Genomic DNA, 25,333 nt, shown 5'->3' on the forward strand with positions numbered 1-25,333 from the left:
CAACAGCAATAGGTAAAAGGGCAAGATGTCCTCTATTTAGATATGTCAACAGCAAAGCTCACAGAGAACGTGAACTGACTGATTCAACATGTTTCCAGAAGAGAAAGGTATATTAGAGTCCTGAAGAAAACAAGGCTGAGAAAACTTTGCCCATAAATCAGCAATTACTGGTAGTTAGTCAATATCACAGGTTTGATAAAGTGCCAGAGCCCACTAATGGTATGAGAACATTAAGTCTTTGGTCACAAAGTCACAGCAAGACCTTGCTCAGATTTACTTTGGAGCTGTCTGGGCTTGGAGCTGTTGCTGTGAATAACAAATCTGATGTTTTTCTTATGCCCTTATTTCCCTGCTGCACTTGAACTGGGTGAAAACAAAGCCAGAATGGAGCGGAACAGCAGCTGGAGACATGACACTACTGGTGGAGAACTTTGACGTACAGAAAGTGAAATTGGCCAAGCTCATGCAGCGTTGGTATATGCCAGAATTTTATCCCCCAAACTATTCTAATATTGGCTGCTGGCTTTCTCAATTACCTTGCAAGGTGGGTTTGCCACAGTCTCCTGAGACTTAAGAGATGCCCACTTACGCCAACACGTCATAGATTTTTCTCTTGGATCTGCCCTATCAGTAAAACAGAAAGGGAATATACATTATTTATCCTTATCCTTATTTAGCCATCAAAAGAAGTCAACACAAATGTTCAACAAGATTCTATCCATTTACTTTATTCGAGTCACCATTGACATTGAGGTATTGCTTTGTAACATGAGTACCTGCTCATGGTAAGCCCTCACGTTGAGATAAAGTACTCCGCAGGGAAATGGCCTAGAGCTTTCTACCGGAAGTGGATTGCAGGGTTCAGCAGCATCTAGATAATCTTGGAGCTTGTGATTCGTTCAGAACTCGGGCTCCACCTATAATGAGAATTACATTTTAACATGATTTCCAGAAGATTCATAGACACATTAAAGGTTTTTTTTTTTTTTATTGGATAAATTGGACATGTAACATTGTGTGAATTTAAGGTGTGCAACGTATTGCTTTGGCTCATTTATATATTGTAATATGATGGTCAATGTAGCAAAATTTATCCCATTATATAATTATGGTATAACATTATTATCTATATTCATGACACTGTGCATTAGATCTCTATGGTTTCTTTACTACCTGTTACAAGTTTGTATCCTTGAACACCAGCATTTGAATCCTCCCCACTCCATTCCCTGGTAACAATATTTGATATTTTTTTCCCCTACAGGTTTAACTTTTTAAAAATTCCATATATAAGTGAGATTATACAGTACTTGTCTTTCTCTGTTTGACTCATCTCACTAAGCATAATGTGCTCGAAGCCCTTTCATGTTGTCACAAATGAAAAAATATCCTCCTTTCTCATGGCTGAGAAATAGTCCATTGCACATTAAAGTTTTAGAAGTATTGGCCTATAGAACTTCTACCATTTTTACCTAAATTGTATTTGTCAGGTATTCCATATAAAAGAATGCCTGCTTGGATTCTGTCTGTAGTTGGAGGCACAGACAAAATTGGAATAGAAAAAAACACCAAGCACAATTTGTATGTGAACTCCAACTCTCAGTCTAAATGAACATCAGTTATTAGTGGAAGAATAAAATACTAATATTGCCCATAGAAATATTAAGGTGGCTCCTTCCAATTTCAAAATATGACCTTCAAAGAAAGTAGATCATAGACTCATCTGAATCTCAAACACTTGTGTTTGTTCTCTAAAGAGGTACTTCTGAGTGATTGCATTAAACTTGTTTTCCAGCTGCACTAAAGGCTATGGAAAAATATTCACTATTAGGGAAATAGGACATACAAATATGAAATTAGCTCAAGACATCTCATCCCATAAGCTAGTCCAACAATATATGAATAGCAATCTACTTAGTAAATAGTAAATAAAGTGCCCAGTTCCATAAAAGATCGATCCCAACTGACCATCGTTAAATCTTGTCTGGCCCATCTCCAAGTTGTTTGTGCTGTCTTGGCAGCCAGAGGCGTTCCCAGGGGGCAGGAGGCCAGGAGACGGGCGGAAGGAGGAACGCTGCCAGCAGGCCATCCTGGCTGCTCACCCTCCTCTCTTACTGACTTGCTCTATGAGTCATTTGATTTGGAAGAAAAGACCCCTACTCGAAAGCAATCAAATCTCATGCCATTAAAGGCTGAAATGATAAGCAAGGAAAAAACTAGCTAGAGGAGAGTATATAATAGAGAGCTTTGTCTTCAGTAACATTCTGAGAACATATTGAAGAAAAGTCAATTTCTTCTCAAAATTTTGGGAACTTTCTACCAATTTATAACGTGGGGGCTGGGGGAGGCAAGTCATTAGTAAATTTATTTTCTGTTTCTTTTTTAAATGACTTTGAAATAGAGGAATTTTTCCCAGTAAGGGACTATGAGGAATAGAACCAAGAAACCCCAAACAGTTGGGGTATCTCAAAAATTATATATATATATATAATTTTTTTTTAAGATTTATTTATTTGAGAGAGAGAGAGAGAGCATGAGCAGGGTTGGGGGACTGGCAGAGGGAAAGTAGACTCCCCACTGAGAAGGGAGCCCATTTAACCAACTGAGCCTCAGGTGCTCCTTAAAGAATGATATTTAAAGCTGTGCTTTTAGAGAGCTTTCTGCCAGATTACCTTTGCTCTTTCACATAACACCCATGGGAGATGCAGAAATGCTGGATGAAAGAAGTGCATCAGCAAAGGGTACTGGTTTGGGGATGCTTTCCAAGAAAGTTTCAGCAATTGTAAAGATTTCATTTTAAATTATACTTAATATATAATTCTTGAGTCATTTTTATTTTCTATATACATTTGATTACTCATATTAACTAAATGGGGAACATATTTATGGCTCAATAACAAAAATAGGATGCACTTGTTTGCATTCCAAAGGATTTGGGCTACCTGGAAAATGGTATTTTCATTCTTTGTTTTAAATACACAGATTATATTACAGTGGGGAAGGGACGTTCACTGTTGTTAAGGGCACAAATAAATGGGTGAATGATGAGTGTTTATCTGGATGACCCAGTCCTCTCGAATCTTCCACTAAGGACTGAATTATATGGAACATTAATATGGAAACTCTCAGGTATTTGTTTTACTTGTGTTGACAGAAAACCTTTACTTTTTTTCTATTGATTGCCGTGTCACTCTGTCACTCTGTGAATAGACCACAGGGTTCTGTCTAACACACACGCATAAGAATTCTTTCAAAAGCTTCTTCATTTAAAAAAAGAAAAAGTAAGAAGAAAACAGATTGTAGCCTCAATTGGCTTTACTTGAGACCCTGCCCATGAGCGTCATTTTTGTGGCTGCATTTTCCATCCTCCTAGGAGCATGGGCAGGAAGTTACTTCAGGAAGAGGTCTGTTTTGTCCTTTGTATCTAGGTGGTTGTTCTCCAACATTATTTTCAACCACCGACAGTGTGTGTGTGTTTTAAGATTTATCTATTTATTTATTTGAGAGAAAAAGAGAGAGGGAGAGAGAGAGAGTGAGGATAGCAAGCAGGGGGAGGGCCAGAGAGAGAGAGAGAGAGAGAGAAGCAGACTCCCCACCAAGCAGGGCGTCCAACTCAGGTCTGGATCCCAGGACCCTTGGTTAATGGCCTGAGTCAAAGATGCTTAACTGTCTGACCCACCAGGCCCCAACCACAGGCAATGTTTTATTTATTTTATTTATTTATTTTTAAATATTTTATTTACTTATTTGACAGAGATCACAAGTAGGCAGAGAAGTAGGCAGAGAAAGAGAGAGAGAGGAGGAAGCAGGCTCCCTACTGAGCAGAGAGCCCAATGTGAGGCTCAATGTGGGGCTCAATCCCAGGACTTCAGGGTCCTGATCGGAAAGCAGAGGCTTAACCGACTGAGCCACCCAGGTGCCCCCACAGGCAATGTTTTATTAATGCTTAGTTATGATCCAAGCTACAGGAAAAGGAATAAGCAAATGATCCAAGCTATAGGAGGAGCAATAATATAAGACAAAACAGCACAGACATTGTGAGTTTGAAAAGTTTTTATTTTTAAATATATCTTAAAAGTACTTTTAAAAGTATTTCAAGATAACCTTTCTAAGCCTGTGTAAATTCAGTCTAAAATTTTATCAGATTATTTTAAACCAACTTGCTGATTTGTAGTTAGTATTCACTTATCAAACATAATAGAAGTCTATTGAAACTGCAAATTGGGAGACCTAATTCAAGTCCTGGTTTGCCAGCAACTTGCCCTAAGTCTTTGGAAAAATTACCCAGTCTTTCCAGCCTTTTCTCTCCTCTGGTGACAATTGAAAGGAATAGACTAGAATGAATGTGAAAGTTCTATTCTGAAATTTTGTGCTGGAAAGATTCAATTTCTTATCTTTCACATGTTTTAATAAATATTAATAATATTCATACATTTGCATACTACTTTATAGCTCACAAAGTGCTTTCACATATATGCTCTCTTTTAAATCCCTCCAGTGCCTATGAGTTAGGCACATTTCACAGAAGGGAGAACAAGCTCAGAGAAGTTGTAACTTATCCAAGATCACAGAGTTACTTACATAGCAGAGCTGGATAGACAGGTCTTCCTACTCCCAAGTTGGATTTTCTTCTACTGTATTCAGGGTACTTCAAGGTTATGGTAATAGGACTAGCTAAGTTTCTGTTAAATCAGAAAGTAATATGATATTTAAAAAAAAAAAAAAAAAAAAAAGAACCCTCTGGATGTAAAGCCAGAGAACCAGGTGTCATTGAGAGTCTGACAGTATGATTTGGAGAAGTCAATCTCTCCGAGCCTTAGTTTCTCCATCAGTAATACAGGCGTTGGGATTACATGAATTTGGGGTGGACTTTTGGCTTAGAAGTGTTATTTTGTTTCACAGTTAGGGCTGTGACTGTTTCTAGGTGAATATCGTGGTAGATTAATATTAAAATAGAACATGTTATAGACCCTAAGAGGTTCAAAAAAGTGTACCAAGAGATCACTCCTATCGGCTCTTATTCATGCTCCTTGGCCACTGGGATATTAAAACCTTGGACTTACATTATGTTTTTTTAAAGATTTTATTTATTTATTTCACAGAGAGAGATCACAAGTAGGCAGAGAGGCAGGCAGAGAGAGAGAGAGAGAGAAGCAGGCTACCCGCTGAGCAAAGAGCCAGATGTGGGGCTCAATTCCAGGACCCTGAGATCATGACCTGAGCCGAAGGCAGTGACTTAATCTACTGAGCCACCCAGGTGCCCCCTTGGACTAATATTATTGATGGTAAGCCACTTTTCAACAAACTAGTTAACTTAAGATTTCACAATGAGGTAAATTATTTTGGCTGAGTTATGCAGAAAAGGTACAGAGTTGCATTTTCTGAGAGATCTTGACTTGACAGAAGACTTTACTTGGGAACCAATGATAGGAAACCTAACGGAGTCATGGTGAAGATATTTTTGGTCCTCTCTGCCGTGTAAAGAGCATACGCTAGCTTCACCTCCAATATAGTGTCTTATTGTCATGCATATGACTGAAAGTTTATAATTGGTACACATTTCATTTTAAGATAAAGACAAATCACTTGAAAACAGTGGAGGGTATAATGGTGAGTGTTTTAAGAGTTAGAGACAAAGAAGAGTTTTGAACCTGGTCCTTCTTTGTCCGCCTCCCCATCTGAGTAGAACATTGTAACTTTTGAAGCGAACATAGAATGGATCATAACCAGCTTGCTGAGCTGGTTCTTTATGCACAATTAAGCTTTGTTGGGACTTTCTTTATTTGTAATAGCGCTGTTACAGCGTGGGATGCTATTCAGCTCCAAACAACATTCCATTTAATAACTAGGCATTAGTTCACCCATTAAATCAGCACCATCACTAACTGATAAGTATCGCCCTTTTTCCTTGGCCCCACTTGGCTCTTCTGCTCAGTAAATGAAGCATGGCAATGCTATGACACTTGAGATGAAAAGGTTGGAGGGAGGGTAGATTGAGCAATGATGACCAAAATTCAGTCTAGTCACAGAAATGGAACTTTGCCCTAGTCTTTCCCTTTCCTTAAATATAAACTTACACACTTTCTGTGTGAACATGGTGATTTACAGACCTGTACCCCTGGGGATAAAAATATATTATATGTTTATAAAAACTAAAAAATTAAAAAAAAAAAACCTTACACACTTTCCAAGAAGCACTTTTAAGTATCTTAAAAAAAAAAAAAACTAAACCAAAACACTAAACAAAATAAATAATAGCACCAACTGCTATATCTCAACTATTATATCTATTCACCAAGGAGATGAAAAGGTATGGAGGGGGGGCAATCAAAAGATATGCAACAAAACATATGAACAAGAATGTTCTTAACAGCATTGTCTATAATAATCAAAACAAAAAACAGCTCAGTGTCCATCAGGAGTAGAATAAATAAGTTACAGTGTATTAATATGTTAGAAACTCTAGAAACTACCACTACACTCAGCAGCATGAACAGCTCTCACAGACCTAATGTTGAGAGAAAGAAGCCAGATTGTAATGTATGAATCCAACTATGTAAAAGCAAGAACCACTCTGGTATTAAAGTCAGAGAAATGGTTACCTTTGGTGGGGAGTGAAAGAGTTTTAAGAAAATAAGTGTGGGGCTTCTGAGTGCTAGTAATTATCTATGTTTTGATCTAAGTGGTGAATACATGGGTGTGTTTACTTTTCATCAAACTCTACATTCATATTTTGTGTTCTTTTCTGACTATATTTATACCTTAAGAAAAAAATTATTTCAAAATTATTTATTTCAAAAATTAGAAATGAGAAAATTTTTTTTAGTTAGCCTGGGTCTCAGTGCCCTAAAGGCATCAACTCATAAAATCAGGCAATCATAAGAGCAGGTTTTATTTACATATTAATAAATTAATTTAGTTGTAATTCACTTTTGATTTTAGAATAGACTTGGGATTTGCAGAAAAGTCACAGTGGTGGTACAGAAGGTTCTATATACCACTCATCCATTTGCCCCTTATTTCTTAACATCATATATTGTAATAGACACCAACATTAGTATACCACTGATAACTAAATTCCATTCCTATTTCACTAGTTTTCCCACTAACATCCACTTCACATTTGAGGATCCCATTCAAAATATCATGTTACATTTAGTGGTCCTAACACCCAAGTTCGCATCAGGTCTGTGACAATTTCTCAGTTTTTCTTTACTTGTTTTGTTCTATTTTTTCCATTAGCTAGACAGTTTGTTCAGGTATTTTGTAGGTTTTTCCGGGTTTTCTAATGTTGTCTCAAGGTCAGACTAGGTTTATGGGTTTTGAGAAAGATAATTATGAAGTGTCTTTCTCATCACACCATTATCAGGGTGCATGCTATCAACTTGGTTTGTCACTGATGGTGTTAACTTTTATCTGGCCAATGTAGTGTTTACCAGGTTTCTCCACAATAAAGCTACTTTTTCCTCCCTTCCATGTTCTCTGGAAGCAACTCACTAAGGTGCCCACTCTCAAGGGAAATTGAGGATTAAGCTTCAAGTCCTTTTTAAAATGTCCAGTTTTGGAGATGCCTGGGTGGCTCAGTGGGTCAAGGATCTGTCTTCCATTCGGGTCATGATCCCAGAATCCTGGGATCGAGCCCCGGATCAGGCTCCCTGCTCAGTGGAGAGACTGCTTCTCTCTTTCCCTCTGACCCTTACCCCTCCACTTGTGCGCTCTCGCTCTCTCTCTCTCTCTCTCTCGGTCTCTCAAATTATTAATCTTAAAAAGAATCTTGAAAAAAAAAACAACCAAACTGCTTTAAAATGTCCAGTTTTGCATGCAATTTATGCTGCACATTACATTCTTTTTATAAGTATCTAGTTTTGCATACCATTTTTATTGCACATCATGTATCAGTTCAGTTCATATATATAATTTATAAATATTTTTATTATTTTCCTCTTTAGGGGCAACTAGGTAACAAGTAATGTGTTAACGTCTCTTCATTATTCAATGTTTTTCCATTTCATTAGCAATCTTGTAATGAGATCAGTATAATGCAAACTTTAAAAAGTTGATATTGTATCTACTGAAAATAAATAAAAGTAACTGAGTAAGGGAGACATGAGAGCATCTGTTTCATGAGGGATCAAGGCCACGGTTTCCATACGTGAGGGAAAAGAGTTTGCAGGACGGTTTGTATCTGGAGCAGAAGACGTTTGCAAACTCCGTGAATTACGCCTCTAGAGCACCTAGAATTTATTTTCCACTTTTGCTCTGAGGACCTTATCACCCATAATCCCTATGCATTACCTGACCCACCAACTCTGGACAGCAAAAGCCCTAGCAGGACTACGCTACAGATGGCAGGCTGGTGCGAGGAACGGATTACTCCCGCAGTGGATTTCAACCACTGCCCGCTGGGCAGTAACTGGGCAATTTGTAGGGCACGACTGGGGCTGGGAAGTCAGTAGGAAGCTCCTCCCCTCCGTCGAGCGCCGGACTCCAGCGAGAGCGGCGCTCCGCCTCCCCTCTGGCCCCGCCCCTCCCCTGGCTCGGCCCCGCCCCTCCTCGCGGTCTTTGCGTGTTCCTTCCGGGTCGCGCTGGGCCGGCCTCGCCGCAGGCGCGCCGCAGCGCGGGACTCTGGGAGCCGCCCCCGCGCCGGCGTCTCCCGGTGCCGCCTGGGTCGGTGGTGAGCCCCACGGCGTGCACCTCTCCCGGACCCTGCAGGGTACGGCCCTTCCTTTACTTTTTCCTCCTGCGGGTCTCCGTCTTCCTCCTTCGGCGCTGGGGCGGGGCCGGGCCGGGGCGGAGCGCCGTGCTTGGGGGAGCCTGGGCGCGGGGCGGAGGTTCCCCACCGGTCGCCCCTCCCCCCGAAGCCCGCGCCGCGCTTTCGGAGCTTGCTGGGCACCTGCGAGCGGCTTACGTGCCTTGGGTGCTGCTTCTCTGCCCCACTCTGCACGGCGTGAAGCGTTGTCCCGGCGTCCACCCTGCCCGGGGTTGTTTACATCGCGCTGTCAGCCGGCCGTGCTGACCCCGCAGTCCCGCGTCGGCCACCTGCCCGCCTGCGTACTTGTTGCTCCTGTGCGTGTCGCCTTGGTTTCCCCTGGCATCGTTGGTGTTTAACTGACCAGGCCCATGACTTCAGGACTGCAACAGGATACCGGCAGCAACCTTGGCCTCTGTGTTTAAGGGTGCCCTTAGAGTGTAGTGTTGATGGTGACCATCCCCGTGGCCTCCTGGTCAACATGCTTACAGTGGGGGTGGTTTTGGATTGTCTAGATGGTTCCCAAAGGTTTATTGCCACATAGCCTCGGGATGCAGTCACTCGTTGAAAGATACGAATAAATAGAAAGTCAAGGTGATATAAACCCGTGGTCAGGTAGAGGCGTTGGCCTTTTGCCCTGGAGGGTTCAACACCATGCGTGGTGATCTTGTTTGTTCCAATTCGTTTGAGGACACAAGCTGCCTTTACTGCTTCCTGGCGTGCAGTCCTTGGTTTCAGGCACATTTTATCCTTAAAAAGCTCTCTTGATGCCTCTGTAGTTCTGTACTATATATTATACCTGTTGGTTAAGTAAAGGGAGGTTTTCTTAATACATCAACTATCCAACAGTTCTTTATTCGATACTCAGTTACTGGGGAAAGAGCACACTTGTCTTCCTCGTGGCAACGTGCATCACTCTGTGGTAGGCACTCTCTAACTGCTCATTGAATTGGATCCTTCTTTTCATATCTCTTTTGAGTATCAACTTTTTAGACTGTCTCAAATTTTGACTTTTCTGAATCCTGCAGTATCCCGCGCTTCTCTTCTGTTACTGACTTGAAAATCGGAGAGGTCATCTCTATGGAAAATGGTTAATTTCTTCTTTATAATGCTGTGATCGAGTAAATGCACTTGTAGTACTGTGTACATGGCATTTTAAAATATTGTTAACTACTGCCTCATCATCATGATTTTCCTGTGATCAACATTCTGTCTTAACTTTGCGTAGCTAACTTTGATATACTCTCAGACTTTTTGCCACATGAACTGTAATATATATCCACCTGTTTTCTTTTGGTGCTTTTAATGATCTTAGTCTTCATCCAAACGTCTTTAACCTATCTCAAGTATATTTTAGTGTGAGAAATGAAGTAAGGTGCTTCCCCCCACCCAAAATTATTAGCCACTGACCCCATCATCATTTGTTGGATTCTGTTTTTCCCTACCGATAGCAAATACTCTATTTATCCAAGGTCCTGATTCTTGTGTATGGTAAGGACGTTTTCTGAACTGCTCGTCAGTGATCTCTGGCTTCTTATGCTGATACCATGCTGCTTTTCTTACTCTAGTTTTATAATGTGTTGAATGTCTGTTGATTCAAACAGTATCTGGTATGTCGTAGACCACTAAACCCCACTTAATGGGGTTAAATTGATTTCCTTACCCCTTCTATCTTTCTATTTATTTTAAAAGATTTTATTTATTTATTTATTTAGAGAGAATGCCAGCAGTGGGAAGGGGCAGAGGGAGGAGGAGAGAGAAGGTTCAAGCAGACTCTGCAATGAGCACAGAGCCGAACCTGCAGAGCAGGGCCTCTGTCCCCAAACCCTGAGATCATGACCTGTGCCAAAATCAAGAGTAGAATGCTCAACCGACTAAGCCACCCAGGTGTCCTTACCACTCGCCTCCTTCTACCCCTTTGAAGTTTCTTGTCTATTCTTGAAATTATTATTTTTTCTAACCTATTTCATGGTGCGTTGATTCATTAACCATTGCTAAATAAATCCCTTCTCTTGGTACCTCAGAATCTGCCATGTAGAGTTGCTCCTCAGAGTTGTACATAGAAAAGCAGCTGTTCAAAATCTGCATGCCCTTTAACTTTGGATTGTGTTATTAGTAAGTGTAGTGTGTTTTTCCTCAGCTATGACTCAGGACTTTCTGTACCTTGTTTCTAAGTGCCCATAGAAGTGAAACCCAGGAGAGCCCCTTGTCCATTTCTACTTCACCATTGCAACTGGATGTCTTAAATATAATGAATTTTCAAGTGCTGCCATTATAGATGCTTAGAAACTTTATTAGATTATAAAAAAGATATCTACATTCTTCAAAAAAAAATTTCAAGTAATACAGAAGTAGCTAAAGGAGAAAATGAAAGTGTTATATGCCCACCTGGTCTATAACCCCATTTCCCAGGGATCATCATTAATCATTTGTTCTTCCAGACACTAAAAATACATGTGTATCAGTGTACATCAGTGTATATTTGCTTCATAAATGGCAGTGTACTATATAGAATTTTCTATAACTTCCAGTTAGTAATAATTGATGAACATCTTTCTGTGACAGCGCATGTAATATTATCTTTTGAAAGTCTTTCTGGTATTTCAGTGAGAAATAGCCTAAAATTTATTTAACTCATTCCCTGTTGATATTTAAGCGGTTTCAGATTTATTTCTATTGCAGAACAGAAATTTAAGCCATTTCAAATATATTTCTGTTACAGAATAGAAATTTATTTCTGTTATTCATTTTGTATGTGTATTTTAGCACATTTGTTTATTTCCTCAGTGTAAATGCTTAAACAAGCAATTGCTAGGTCAAAGGCTACCTACATTTTAAATTATGATAGATTGTGCCATCTTGCTCTTGAAAAGGTATTGGAAGAGTCAATGTATACACTGTAAGAATGCTGTTGCTGCCGTATCATTGCCATGGATTGTCACAGATCTTGAGATTTTACCCTACTAGCAAGGCAACAGTTTCATGTATACTGGCAAAAGACATGAGACTCCAGGGCCAGAGACAAGGCACAGCAACAACAGTAGCCAGAGTATCCTCATTTTCTTGTGCTGCTTCCTTGAACCCCACTTTCTGCTGGGTGATGTGGTAAGGATGAGATGACTCAAGCACACACCGTAGATTCATTACAGGACAGGAACCCTGAGTTTAGGGAACCCAAATCTTTCATAATGGGCTGCAAATAAACTCACCTAAACTTTGTCCTAGGGAGAGGCATTATATTTATTATGCTGGATAATAAACAAACCTGCCCTCTTCTCCAAAGGGAAACCTCACTTTATCTACCATTGATGTTTGCTAAATATAGACCTCCTTGAAAAGATAGTCTGGAACAAAGGCTATCAGTGCCCCACTTACAAGACACGCATGAACATGAGAGACCTGTGAAGAATTATATCGAGGTGATACAGTCATTCTTTACATTTTAGTAATTTTATGGATGAAAAATGCTGTTTTTTTTTTTTACTGTTTTAATTTTGCATCTTCTTTGTTTATTGATGGAGTTAAATATCTGTAAATTAAGGTCATTTGCATCTTTTGTAACTTACATGTTCATCATCTACTTAGTTTTCTGCTGAAGTGTTTCTCTTTGTCTTACTGGTTTGTAATAGCACTTTACATGTAGTGGCTACTAGTGACTTGGCACACCATTTGATAGTATATTTTTTTCTTAGTGCATTCCTTTAATGCTTTTTCTGGGAAATTTTGCTTTACAGAAATTTTTATAACACTTATGTTGTCAGTTCTATTATTCTCTGCCTTTATGATTGCTAAGTTTCTACCCCAAGATTATTAAAATACTTTGTACAAATTCCCCTAATTGGATATTTTGTATCATTAATTTAGATGAAGAATGGTTGCTATGATAATATTTCAAATTTATTTTTCTAAATATCTGAACATTTTTCTGAAACATTTTTTAAATTTTTAAAATAATTTTTAATTTATAAATTAACATATAATGTATTATCAGCCCCAGGGGTACAGGTCTGTGAATTGCCAGGTTTACACACTTCACAGCACTCACCATAGCACATACCTTCCCCAGTGACCATAACCCAACCACCCTCTTCCTAACCCCCTCTTCCTGGCAACCCTTAGTTTGTTTTGTGAGATTAAGAGTTTGTCTCTCTCCTGATCCCATCTTGTTTCATTTATTCCTTTCCTACCCCCAAGCCCCCCACGTTGCCTCTCAACTTCCTCATACCAGGGAGATCATACGATAATTGTCTTTCTCTGATTGACTTATTTCACTCGGCGTAATAACCTCTAGTTCCATCCAGGTCATCGCAAATGGCAAGATTTCATTTCTTTTGATGGCCGCATAGTATTGCATTGTGTATATATACCATATCTTCTTAATCCATTCATCTGTTGATGGCCATCTAGGTTCTTTCCATAGTTTGGCTATTGTGGACATTGCTGCTATAAACATTCATGTGCACGTGCCCCTTTGGATCACTACATTTGTATCTTTAGGGTAAATACCTAGTAGTGCGATTGCTGGGTAGCTCTATTTTCAACTTTTTGGGGAACGTCCATGCTGTTTTCCAGAGTGGTTGCACCAGATTGCATTCCCACCAACAGTGTAGGAGGGTTCCCTTTTCTCTGCATCCTCGCTAGCATCTGTCATTTCCTGACTGGTTAATTTTAGGCATTCTGACTGGTGTGAGGTGGTATCTCTCTAAAACATTTTTTTTTTTTTTGATAAGCCATTCTTTCCCTGTTGTTTTTCCTGACACATTAATCATACTATATTACTTTTTCCCCTCAAAATTGACAAATCAGTAAGCAAAATAGATTGGTTTTCTACTGTGACTATGAATTTGGTTGAATTCATCCTGTGTGTAATTGTTTGCATTTTCATCTTACAAAATATAAAATATCCCTTTTGCCTTGTTTAATGATTTTTTAAAAGATTTTATTTATTTATTCGACAGAGATCACAAGTAGGCAGAGAGACAAGCAGAGAGAGAAGGGGAAGCAGGCCCCCCACTGAGCAGAGAGCTCGATGCGGGGCTCGATCCCAGGACCCTGGGAACATGACCTGAGCCGAAGGCAGAGGCTTTAACCCACTGAGCCACCCAGGCGCCCCTGTTTAATGATTTTTACCTTGGCGTCTACACTGTCTGATATTACTATTGCCATCCCTGTCAGTTTTCTGTGTGCCAGATCCTCGTATGTTTAGTTTTTCCACATCATTTTGCTTTACTTGCCTCTTTTAAACATCAAACATCATATAGCTGACTTTTATTTCTCTCCCTAGTCTTCCCTCCTCCTAGTATTAAAGTTCGTTTATTTTCTTGCATTTTTAAACTTTTTTTTAAGCAAGATCATTATAGGGGGTGCCTAGGTGGCTCAGTCTGGTAAGTGTCCGACTTTTGATCTCAGGATTTCAGCTCAGGTCCTGATCTCAGGGTCATGAGATCAAGCCTCACATTGGGCTCTGTGCCCTCCCTCTGGAAAAAAAAAAAAAAAAAGATAATTATAGATTCACATGCAATTATAAAAGATAATACAGAGAAGTCCTATGTATACTTCATCTAGTTATCAACTGTGGTAACGTTTTGCATAATTATAGTACAGTATTATATCCAGGAAATTGACATTGGTACAATCTATAGACCTTGTCCAGATTTCATGACTTCTACATGCACTTGTGTGTGTTTGCATTTAATTCTCTGCAATTTTATGTAGATCTTGTGACTACCACCATAGTCAAAATACAGAACATTTTCATTACAAAGATCCCTTGTCCAAAGACTTTATCTTTTAATAGGAAAATTTAAAAAAAGGTAAATATTTACCTTTTTATCTTTCCCTTACAAGTTCAGAAATTCTAAAATCATCTGTAACTGTTCCCTTATACCTCCATTTAGTAATGTGAGGCTGTGACTCCTTGCTTTCCCTACATTCTTAGTTTTATTGATTTGATTTCTTTTTTATATTACTTGTGTTTTTGCCCTTAACCATCCTTTTCATCTTCACCAATACTGTGTCTGTAAAGATTTAAATTTGACTTCAGGTCACTAGTTACTTGAATATTGCATCTTTCCCTTTTAAAAATATTTACTTTCCTTTCTTTGGTTTTTGACTGGAATATGGTCTTGAATATTTTTTAAGAAGAGTTACAGGAAGTATGTTTGCATGTCCAGAAATATTTTTCATTGTATTGTTTATTTTTCTAAGTGAATAAGAGTTTGAGTCAGTTTTTTTCTTAAGAATTCCTGAAATAGTACATTAACTTTTAGCATTTCCTTAACTTTCCTTCAGCTTCAGTCTTTCACATTGATTTTATACAGGCAGTAGGTTTCTTGCATCTGTCTTCTAAGTTACTTACACTTTTTTTCATTTAAATTTTGAATTTGGCTACTGTAATTTTAATGTCAAAGACCTTAAAATTTTTTTAAATTAGTTTCTCCATGTTATGTGAATCCTATGCTCTATTAATTCACACTAAAGATAACAATTATAATTTTAAAACTATCCTCCTATTCACTCACTTTTATTGGAGACCATTTGCTCTAATGGCTCAAACTGTTTCCTTATTTTTAAGATAGGTAATTCTTTTTCTACATACAAATACAGATCTGTGTTGGCTGATTTGTTCCTGGCTGGGTTTCTATGTGAAGTCATAAGGGTCACTTCATGTTCTCTCCTCTAGACAGGTAGTTCCCTAAAGCCAGGTGAGTGGAAGGGCCTCTGTGACTGGGCTTTGTCCTGGACACAAAAATGGGCAGGACATGTCAACTAAGAGGTATCTTTCAGAGTGTGCTGGTCGAGAACAGACTAATAAATAGGACCCCCATGATATAAGCCAATATGAAGATATTAAATCTTCAACTTGACTTTGTTTTGGTCCCAAACAAAGACTGAAATCAAAAGCATACAGAACAGTTCTATCACCCAAGGAATTCCTTAGTGTGGGCCCATTTAGTCATGGAGGCAACCTATCTTTTCCTCTATCTCACTCACAATCACTGATCTGTTTCCCTCCCTATAGTTTTGCCTTTTCCAGAATATCCTATAAATGAAGTTCTACAATATGTAGCTTTTGGTATAGCTTCTTTCACTTACAAAATCATTTTAAGGTTCATCTGTGCTATTTGCTGAATCAGTGGTTTATTCTGTTTTATTACTGAGTAATATTTCATAGTATGGATGTATGGTGGTTTATTCTTTCACCTGTTGAAGGACATCTTTTGTGTTTCCAGATTGGAGTGATAATGAATAAATACATAAATATTTGTGTACAGGTTTTTGTTTGAAAATAGGTTTTCAGTGCTCTTGGATAAAAAATGTAGGAGTGGAATTGCTAAATGGTTTAGTAAGAGTATGTTGAGCTTTATAATAAACTGACAAAGTTTTTCCAAGTGACTATACCATTTTTGCATTCCCACCAGGAGCGTTTGAGGCATCCAGTTTGGTATCATCTTAAAATTTCGCTAATGTGCAATTAACTGTTCCCAGGTTTAAGGTATTAAATACTATCTGTTCTAGAATTTTTGAAATTATAGTTGACATTGCTCTGAAGTAAAATGTTTGCAAGGATTCACAAAAATATGCCATAAAAGGGAAAAGATGATGAATTGGACTTAATAAAAATTGAAACATTTTCTCTTTAAAAGATATTATCAAATAGATGAGAAACCAGGCACAGACTGGGAGAAAATATTTGCAAAATATATATCTGATAAAAAAACTTATATCTAGAATGTACAAAGAACTCTTACAACTCAATAATATGAAAACAAAAAAACCTGATTCTGAAAAATGGGCAAAATAGACACTTCACTAAAGAAGATACAAATGGCAAAGATGTGAAAAAATGCTCCACGTCATTACTAGTCAATTGAGAAATGCAAATTTAAAACAAGATATTTACCACCCACCTCCTGGAATGGCTGAAGACTGACAACATTGATTATTGATGAGGATGTGGAACAACTAGAAGTCTCATATATTACTGGTAGAAATGTAAAATGTTGGCAGCCATTTTAGAAACACTTTGGCACAAGAAACAACCGAAATTTTTATCAACAGGTGAGTGGATATGTCCACATAATGGTTATGATTCTTCAGTAAAAAGGAACAAACTACTGATATATGTAACAGGGATAAATCTAAAGATAGGCTGTGCAGAATAACCTAAACACAAAAGAATACACACATATTATTTCACTTACATGTAACTCAAGAATAAAGGGCAATCTGGGTTATAGCAATGGGAACCAAATTATTTTTTATCTGGTACAGGAAGTGGTTTGGTGATTGGGAGGGAGCAGCAATGAACCTTTGGGGTTGATGGAAACATTCTATATTTAGATTCTGGAATTGGTTACATTGGTATATGTCTTTGGAAACTCATTATACTGCACACTTAAAATGGAGTACATTTTTTTGGAATGTAAATTACACACTAAATTTAATAGTATTACACTATTTTAGTTAATTGCTCTTTTAGCACAAATGGTTAGCAGTGACATACCTATGATCTTGTAGTTGGATTTTTGTTAGGAAGGCTAAATGTCATATATTTCTGTAAGTAAAAGCTCTTTATTTTACTGTATAAAAATGTATAGTTAGTATTTGAATAAAGTAAATTCAATATACTTTATGGTTTTAGTGGCTAGAGATATTTTTTTCTCTCTTCAGTGAGTCCATTAGAATTGCCCTTAGCCAACTATCCCTAATATTTTAGTGTTTAGTTAAATATATATTATATATCAGCCAAAGGTTTGGAGTTATTCTGAATTCACAATTCTTCCTATTCGAATGATGTATTCTTACCCATCATTAACAAGGGAAGAAAAGGTGAATACAGAGAATATAGCATGGTGGCATCTTATCCAAGTTACTTTATATATCATATGTGTGTTATTAGAAACAAGTCCTTCCTGTCATTTTGTGAGCCAGCACTTTCGTCAGGAAGAGGGTTTTGAGGTCCATTGTATTAAATCACCCTGCAGCTCTGTTTTTTAAAACAAAAAGAAAACATTGGCTCCTTGATTCATTTCTTTCTCTACTAAAGTATGCTCATGAAATATTTCATAAGGTGAGATATGCTTGTTAAAGTTTAGCAAAGAAAGAGGGAGAGAACTAGCCATTATCAATATCTAGGTTAAATTGAGTCTAAATCTTCTCCCTTGTGTTCTGACAAGTTTGTTCCTGGTTTGACTTCTTGGGCACTCCTTACGTGGTCCTCACCATTTGTTCATTAATTCAGACAATGTTCTGAAATGCCTACTGTTGCCATCCTTTTTGTATTTTTAAGTCCTGCTTCGATTCCTGGAAGAGAAAGAAGTACTGTTTGTCTTTCTTGGTTTTCAGGATTTTCCCTCAGCCTTTAGGTTTTTTGTTCCCAAGTGATTCCCCTCCCTTCTTTTGCTCTACTTACCTGGATTTTCAAAAAACTTTTGAAGTTGGCTAGGAAGCTCTATTTTCCCTGTCCATACACTTGGTTCAGTTAAGAACTTGCATGTTTATTCTATATTGGGGCCTTGTTGAATAAAAACTGTAATTATAATAAAAATGTTTCAATTGGAGGAGAATTTACTTAGAGGAAGAGAGAGGCATGTAAAGTAGTAATATTCCATCCTCAGTAGTCCAGTAGTCTCCTTACTGACACCCGTACATTATTTTAATATAATACATTGAAATGTAAATAATTATGGTGAAGAAAAAAGGGCTGCTTTGCTAGCACTTGGCCTTTGCTCCTCCCTAGCTCATCTAATACCAGAATAGCATCAACCTGGCTCTTTTATTATGGTGTTCCTGGACTTGTCTCTGCCCTCTTGTTCCTAGGTTATCACTTTTTCTAAGAACTTCTTTTCCACTCATAGTTTTTCCAGTTCTTCTTAATCATTCTGTGGTCTTAACGCAGATTTGGAGTGTTAAAGAAAATTCATTGTATTTGAGAAAATAGTTTCCTTTTACCTCTCCAATCATCTCTTTCATGAATCTTTCTTTAATTTCAATCAGAGTTTCTTTGTAGCCAAGGTCAAGTCTCTTTTATGTGTTCAGGGGCTGCTTTTGTACTAACAGAGGTTACTACTTTTTTACATTCTCTTTGAACAGTAAAATTTCAATATGTATACTATTCCTTATTGGATGGCTTCAAAGAAGGTCATACATTTGATTCTTACCTATTGTGATTCGGTTTTTATTATCCATTTTCCCCCTCTTTTGCTCTGTATCAAGATACAGAACTTTTTTTACTTCATTTTTCGGTCCTCGGGTTCTTATCATGAAGAGTCCCTGGTTTCATTTCTGTGTTTATTTTAATTCTGTCTCGCCATCTTCTCAAAGCAGAACAAATGCTTATTTCGCTTATCTTGGGACGTGCTAAGCGCGGAGTCCTGTAGTTATGAGTAAGTCACGTTCTCTGAATTTGAGGAATTCATAGTGTGTTGGGGTAGAAGGAAATCTCTCACCATGTAAGAAATGGCACACAAAAATGTAAGAGCAGAGAAAAAGTGAGTGATAGACCAAGTCTGTACCTGACCTTAATGGATGAGTAAGAGGCTGCCAAGCAGGGAAGAACAGGGCATTCCAGAGCAGCCCAGCCTCAGTGGAAGACTTGGAGATGCTGAGGTGTGTGAGGTGTGCAGTTGGGGCAGGGCAGATGTTCTACAGCAAAGAGGGGGAGTGTGGAAATGCAAGGAAGAGGGAGATGTGCCAAGGTAGGTGGAACATTCTTGGGTATCATTTCATCAAAAGACAGCCTTCTCTTAATGGTACTTCTATATATTTGAGAATAAAGAAGGCCCAGGGAGGAGAGGTTATCAGGCAGTTATCAGACAGGCAGAAGAATATAGAAGAGCCCATGGTGGCTTAGAAGCATAGGGGGGCAGGCCAGGAAAGAGGGCTGGGAATGAGTGGCAGCTGCTGCACTGAATTAAAATATAATGTCCCTCTTCTTGATTGATATTTTCCTCCATTCACTGATGTCTGGATTCTAGACTTCTCCAGAAGAGTCCTTTCTCAAAATAGTGTTGATCAGTTTCAGCAGGATTCAGAAATGATAACATTACTGAGTTTGGCCTTTTTATCTTGATTTCCTACCACATTATGCACTCTGTTACATTTAGGTGTGAGGCTGCTGAGCTGCCCAGACCCTAGTCTTTCCCCATCACTTCATTGGCTTATCTCTCTGTGGGCCCTTCTGCAACAGGACTGTGTGGTGACTTCAGTATCTGGCCGTGCCTTTTTGCATGTCCTTTTTTCTTTCCTTCTATATCTTTTCAGTTTAAGTTGAGAATCCTCTTGGAGTTTTAAGCTTGTTTCTAGGTTCTTTGATCCCACCGCGAACCTGGCCTGGCCATGGTCCTGGTTCTGTTCATGTTCATTCTGATCGCCTCCTTTTGTTTATTTTAAGAAAAGTCCGTTTCCTTCTCCACTTTCCTGTACTGGAGCAGGAGCAGGAGCCGTCTTCTCCGCAGTTCCTGCCATCCTGCTTCTCTCCGCCTCATCGACTCCCCATCTCACTTCAAATCTCAGTAGAAAACATATGTTCTCCCTTGTCTATACCTCTTAATTTCTCTTTTCCACTGTTATTGCTTTCTCTGTAATTGTATTATTTAACTTTGTTAAGCATTTTATAATATGAAAGATGTAGTTGAAAATAAAGTTGTATTATAATAAAATCATGTCGTGTAAAGCAAGTTGTTTTCCCAAGGAGTATAGAAGTCTCAGGATAGAAGTTAAAATGGTGGTTGTTCTGTATTCCTTGATTGTGCTAGTATAAAAGTTCCGTGTGTTGTGGAGAATTTCTCCCCTCATAGCCATTGTCGATAAGTAATTGGATTAAATAACTAATAAAATAAGGACCACCCTATTTGTAATTGTGACTTTTGTTAAATGGAAAATAATATTTTTATATGTTGTGAGAGTTTTAAAAATTAAAGTAGCATTTTGAATAAATTGGAAAAGAAATGTCTCTAAAGGTATATTTTATAATCACCCTTTTGAATCCCTTTAGTATACCAGACTAATATTTATTTATTTGCACCAGGTGGGAAAAGTCATTTTGTCTTTGAATCCCATTCTCCTCATAAAATAGAGTTATTGTGTCTTTTGCATTTGGTTCATTGCCCATTGGGATATTCATTGGTTATCACAAATTGCCTCCATGCCTTGGCAAAAGTCCAGACAGTACATGGACAATTTGGACTTCAGCATTGGCCATTGCTGCCCACATGAGTCCTGAGACTATGGCTCTATTACCTTTTTCAGCTTCATTTCCCAGGGAAGAGTAGAGTGAGCTATCCTTTCTTCTCCATATGTTCTTCCCCCTCAAAAACACTTTAATAGCATCATCTTAGTTGATTGGAAAGGAGCTTAGAATCAACGAAAGGGTTTAACAATGGGTTTGCACATTTTGTTTTTTATTTCTGTGCCTTGTTTACATTTTCAAAGACAGGTTTTAATTTTATTACATTTTTCTGAATAGTATGGCTGGAAAAAAATATTTGCTTTTTCAGTGTACTGTGTACTGCTTTTCCTTCTTTCAAAAATTTGTCATTTTTAGCTTTACCTTACAAAAAATGATTATTGTTATTCATAGTTGGAGAAATAAAGCATCCATTTACATTTCTCTTCTACTCTGCAGAAATTTGATTATATAGTACATATATTTACAGTTTATAACTCACTTTTATATATGTTGCTTCAGTGTAAAATTTTACTTAACTTTAACCCAGCTTAAAGATGATATTGCGTATATGGCATTCTTGCTGCTTTTGTATTATCCTGTGATCTATAATCATAAAAGCTATCTGGGAAACAGAAAGTTTGGGGCTTGGTGTGTCAAATAGAATTTGATTTTTCACAATTTGTCTCAATCTTTATGCCAAGAATGATCATGAAAGTTCACATGAATGATGATTTCTTATTTTACAGATATTTCTATAAAATAGATGTTTTATAACATTTCTACTTTCTGATAAATTCAGTTTTGTAAAGAAAGTGAAAGAAGCCTATTTGAAGCAGTTTATATAGACTGTGGAGTGAGAAGTGATGTCCAAAGATCATATAGCCAGGGGCGTCTGGGTGGCTGCAATTGGTTGAGCTTCCAGCTTTCAGTTTCCCTTCTGGTCGGTTCTGGTCATGATCTCAGGGTTCTGGGATTAAGGCTCATTTCTGGTTCTGTGCTCTGCTTGGAACTTTCTCCCTCTCTCTCTGCCCCAACCCCACGTGCTCCCTCCCTTTCCTCTCTATCTGTCTCTTGCAAATAAATAAATAAATCTTAAGAAAAAGATTATATAGCCAAACTCATTTGTCTACTTGAGCAGAGAGAATTCTGTATTTTTTTTTTAAGGTTTCCAGGAATAAAACATGCAGTCTTCTAATTGTCTGTTGGTTGAGTTGGATACTTATAAATTGTTCTTTATTTCCTAAATTTCATTTTTGTAGTTTATTTTATTCTTTTAAGAAAGAGAAGAAGCAAGTAAATTCTTTGAGCAATTATGCCTGTTAAGATACCTGGGGGCCTATTTTGAAATAAAGTATATATGGTAAAAGAGCTGTCTCATTTTAAATTTTGGCATCAAAGATTTGAGATTTGTGCAGTTGTAATTTTTTTTGTGATAGATTTATACTTGTGGTAGGTAAAATATTTGAATAAAGAAGTGATATACTAGATAATTATTTTTTCCCACATTTATAACATTACCTATACTTTAGCCCTTGGTGTTATATTTCCTGAGGTGAATCTGATTTCTTGATTCCTGGTACATCAGCACTTGGAATGTGCGCTGCAGAAACACCTTATTTATTTTAATACATGTTTTGTTACTCTTCTCTAAAAAAATACCTTGTTCAAATTATTCTGTTATTTCTTGTTCTTGGGGTATGAATTTCTCCATTTAGTGAGCCTGCCTACTGACTGTCCTGCATCATGGTTCATCTTCCCTTGGAGTCTGTAAGTTTTTACTGTGATGTATCTTTAGGAAGGGTTTAGTCTGTCCTGTGTCATGCATCCTGGAAGTATTCCTGTAAAGAGGTTTCACATCTGCCCCTAAAGTTTCTAAAGTTTTACAAGTTCAGGGCTACTTTATCTTTTCAAATTTTTTTGCTTGGGGAAGGGGTAGAGATTCTAACTCATGAATGTAGTGTGAATTTCAGTGCATGCTGTATGCATGGTATACACCTAACAGGATTCTGATTTTCCTCTGAGGACTTTTCCCCATTGCCGAAATTGAGGTCATGTCTCCTTAGGCTTCCTGGCCAGTGAGTTTTCTTATTTCTGCTTTTAACAGATAGGATGATCTTTCCTGTTTTTTTGACTTATGAAGATCTTTCCACATACCTGTGGCTTGAAATAACCTCTCTGTACGGTGTTAGTCCACTTATAACCATTAAGGCTTGTACCTGGTTCCAGAAGTTATAGTAGCTTCAGCTCTTGCTCTCTTTCTTCTGTTTCTTACAACTGTGGATTATCCTCACTTGTTTCAAGCTCAATTCTCTACTGTTTTACTGGTTGTATTTTGTCAAGCCTTTCACTGTGTTTGGATCTGGCTGGGATTAAGAGGCACAAGAATGCTATTATGTAATCTTAAATTATTTTAGATTTATAGTGTTTTTTGTTTGTTCATCACCTTTCTGTCAGCATATCAAATATTTTGTGCCTACCATGTACTGAGTACTTTGAGAAATGAAGATCTTTGGCTAGATCCTGCCTTTAAGAAATAGTCTGATTAAAAAATGGGCAGAGGGGGCACCTGGGTGGCTCAGTAGGTTAAGCCTCTGCCTTCGGCTCAGGTCATGATCTCGGGGTTCTGGGATTGAGCCCCACATCAGGCTCTCTGCTCAGCGGGGAGCCTGCTTCCTTCTCTCTCTCTGCCTGCTTCTCTGGCTGCTTGTGATCTCTCTCTGTCAAATAAATAGGTAAAATAAAATAAAAACCTTAAAAAAAGATTTAAAAAAAGTGGGCAGAAGGCCTGAACAGACATTTTTCTGAAGAAGACATACAGATGGCCACTAGACACATAAAGATGCTCAACATCACTAATCATCAGGGAAATGCAAATCAAAACCACAATGAGATATCACCTGACACCAGTCAGAGTGGCTAAAATCAAAAAGAGAAGAAATAACAATTGTTGGCAAGGATGTGGAGAAAAAGAAACCCTTGTGCACTGGTGGTGGGAATCTAATTGGTGCAGCCACTTTGGAAAACAGCATGGAGGTTCTTCAAAAGATTAAAAATAGAAACATAATTCAATAATTCCACCACTGGGTATTTACCCAAAGAAAACAAAAACAGTAACACAAAAGGATATGCTCCACTATGTTCTTTGCATCATTATTTACACTAGCCAGATATGGAAGCAACTTAAATGTCCATTGATAGATGGATGGATAGAGAAGATGTAAACACACACACACACACACACACACACACACACACACACACAGGGGAATATTATATGGCCATAAAAAGGATTATGTTGCCATTGTGGGGAAAACATGGATGGACCTAGAGGCCATTATGTTAGTTGAAATTAGTCAGAGAGGGGTGCCTAGGTGTCTCAGTGGGTTAAATAAAGCCTCTGGACTACCCTCATGTCATGATCCCAGGGTCCTGGGATCGAGCCCTGCATCGGGCTCTCTGCTCAGCAGGGACCCTGCCTCCCTCTCTCTCTCTCTGTCTGCCTCTGTCTACTTGTGATCTCTGTTAAATAAATAAATAAAATATTTTTTAAAAATTAGAGAAAGACAAATACCTCATGATTTCACTTCTATATGGAATTTAAAAAACAAAATGAATAAACAAAAAGAATCAGACCTATAAATAGGTTTGAGAGAGAACACTGATAGTAGCTAGAGGAAAGGAGGGTGAGGAACAGGCAACATGGGTGAGGAGTGAGAGACACAGGCCTCTAGTTACGGAATGAATAAGTTCTGGGAATAAAAGGTACAGCACAGGGAATATAGTCAATGATACTGTGATAGCATATGGTGACAGATGGTAACTACACTTGTGGTGAGCATAGCATAACATGTAGAGATGTTAGATCACTATGTTGTACACCTGAACCTAATGTAACTTTGTGTGTCAGCTACACTCAGAAATGTTTTAAAAAGAAAAATAAAACAATAAGATGAAAAATATGCTTTGGTCCCCGTAATATATGTCTGCCCACATATGTGGACCCATAAGCTATAGGTTTATGTTGTGTATATAGAAAGGGGTCATTATTACATTTTTATTACAGTCTGTCACAAAATTTTAAAATTATTCAGAATTGTCCACAAAATTCCAAAATATATGACCTGTTCAGTTTGAAAGTTCTGCTTAATAAGTAGCTATTTATCAATGTTTGTCTGTTATCTAAAAGATGATCTATAATCTTTTGGGGATATTTTACTTCCTAAGTTGGAAATAAAAAGATCTTCTAAAACTATTGTCTTATAGGTAAAAGAATGTGACATTTCAACATTTGAACCTGAAATCAGCATGCAATTTTCAGGCCACATGGATGAATGCCAACTTTTGCATTTCCTGTGTGTATCCTGTGACCATTCTCTCTGGGGTGAGTGATTTCTAAGAGTATCTGGCAGCAA

The 25,333-nt window shown here is 38.0% G+C and overlaps 1 protein-coding gene and 1 long non-coding RNA gene across 2 annotated transcripts in view; one reads left to right on the forward strand and one right to left on the reverse strand.

The window, feature by feature from the left end:
* Positions 1-712: 712 nt before the first annotated feature.
* On the reverse strand, positions 713-9,221 carry LOC309865396. The gene is made up of 2 exons (XR_014312068.1): positions 8,913-9,221; positions 713-917 (listed from the first exon to the last, which is right to left on the reverse strand). It is a non-coding gene; the product is annotated as an uncharacterized lncRNA (long non-coding RNA).
* Positions 8,555-25,333, forward strand: part of FBXL4 (F-box and leucine rich repeat protein 4) — a 79,394-nt gene continuing 62,615 nt past the window's right edge. The window contains exons 1-2 of the mRNA XM_082731670.1: positions 8,555-8,713; positions 25,185-25,302. The gene's annotated coding sequence lies outside the window, so the exon portion shown is untranslated. The remainder of the gene's footprint in view (positions 8,714-25,184; positions 25,303-25,333) is intronic.

This window comes from Mustela nivalis (genome assembly GCF_964662115.1).
Source record: "Mustela nivalis genome assembly, chromosome: 5".
Lineage (NCBI taxonomy): Eukaryota > Metazoa > Chordata > Mammalia > Carnivora > Mustelidae > Mustela > Mustela nivalis.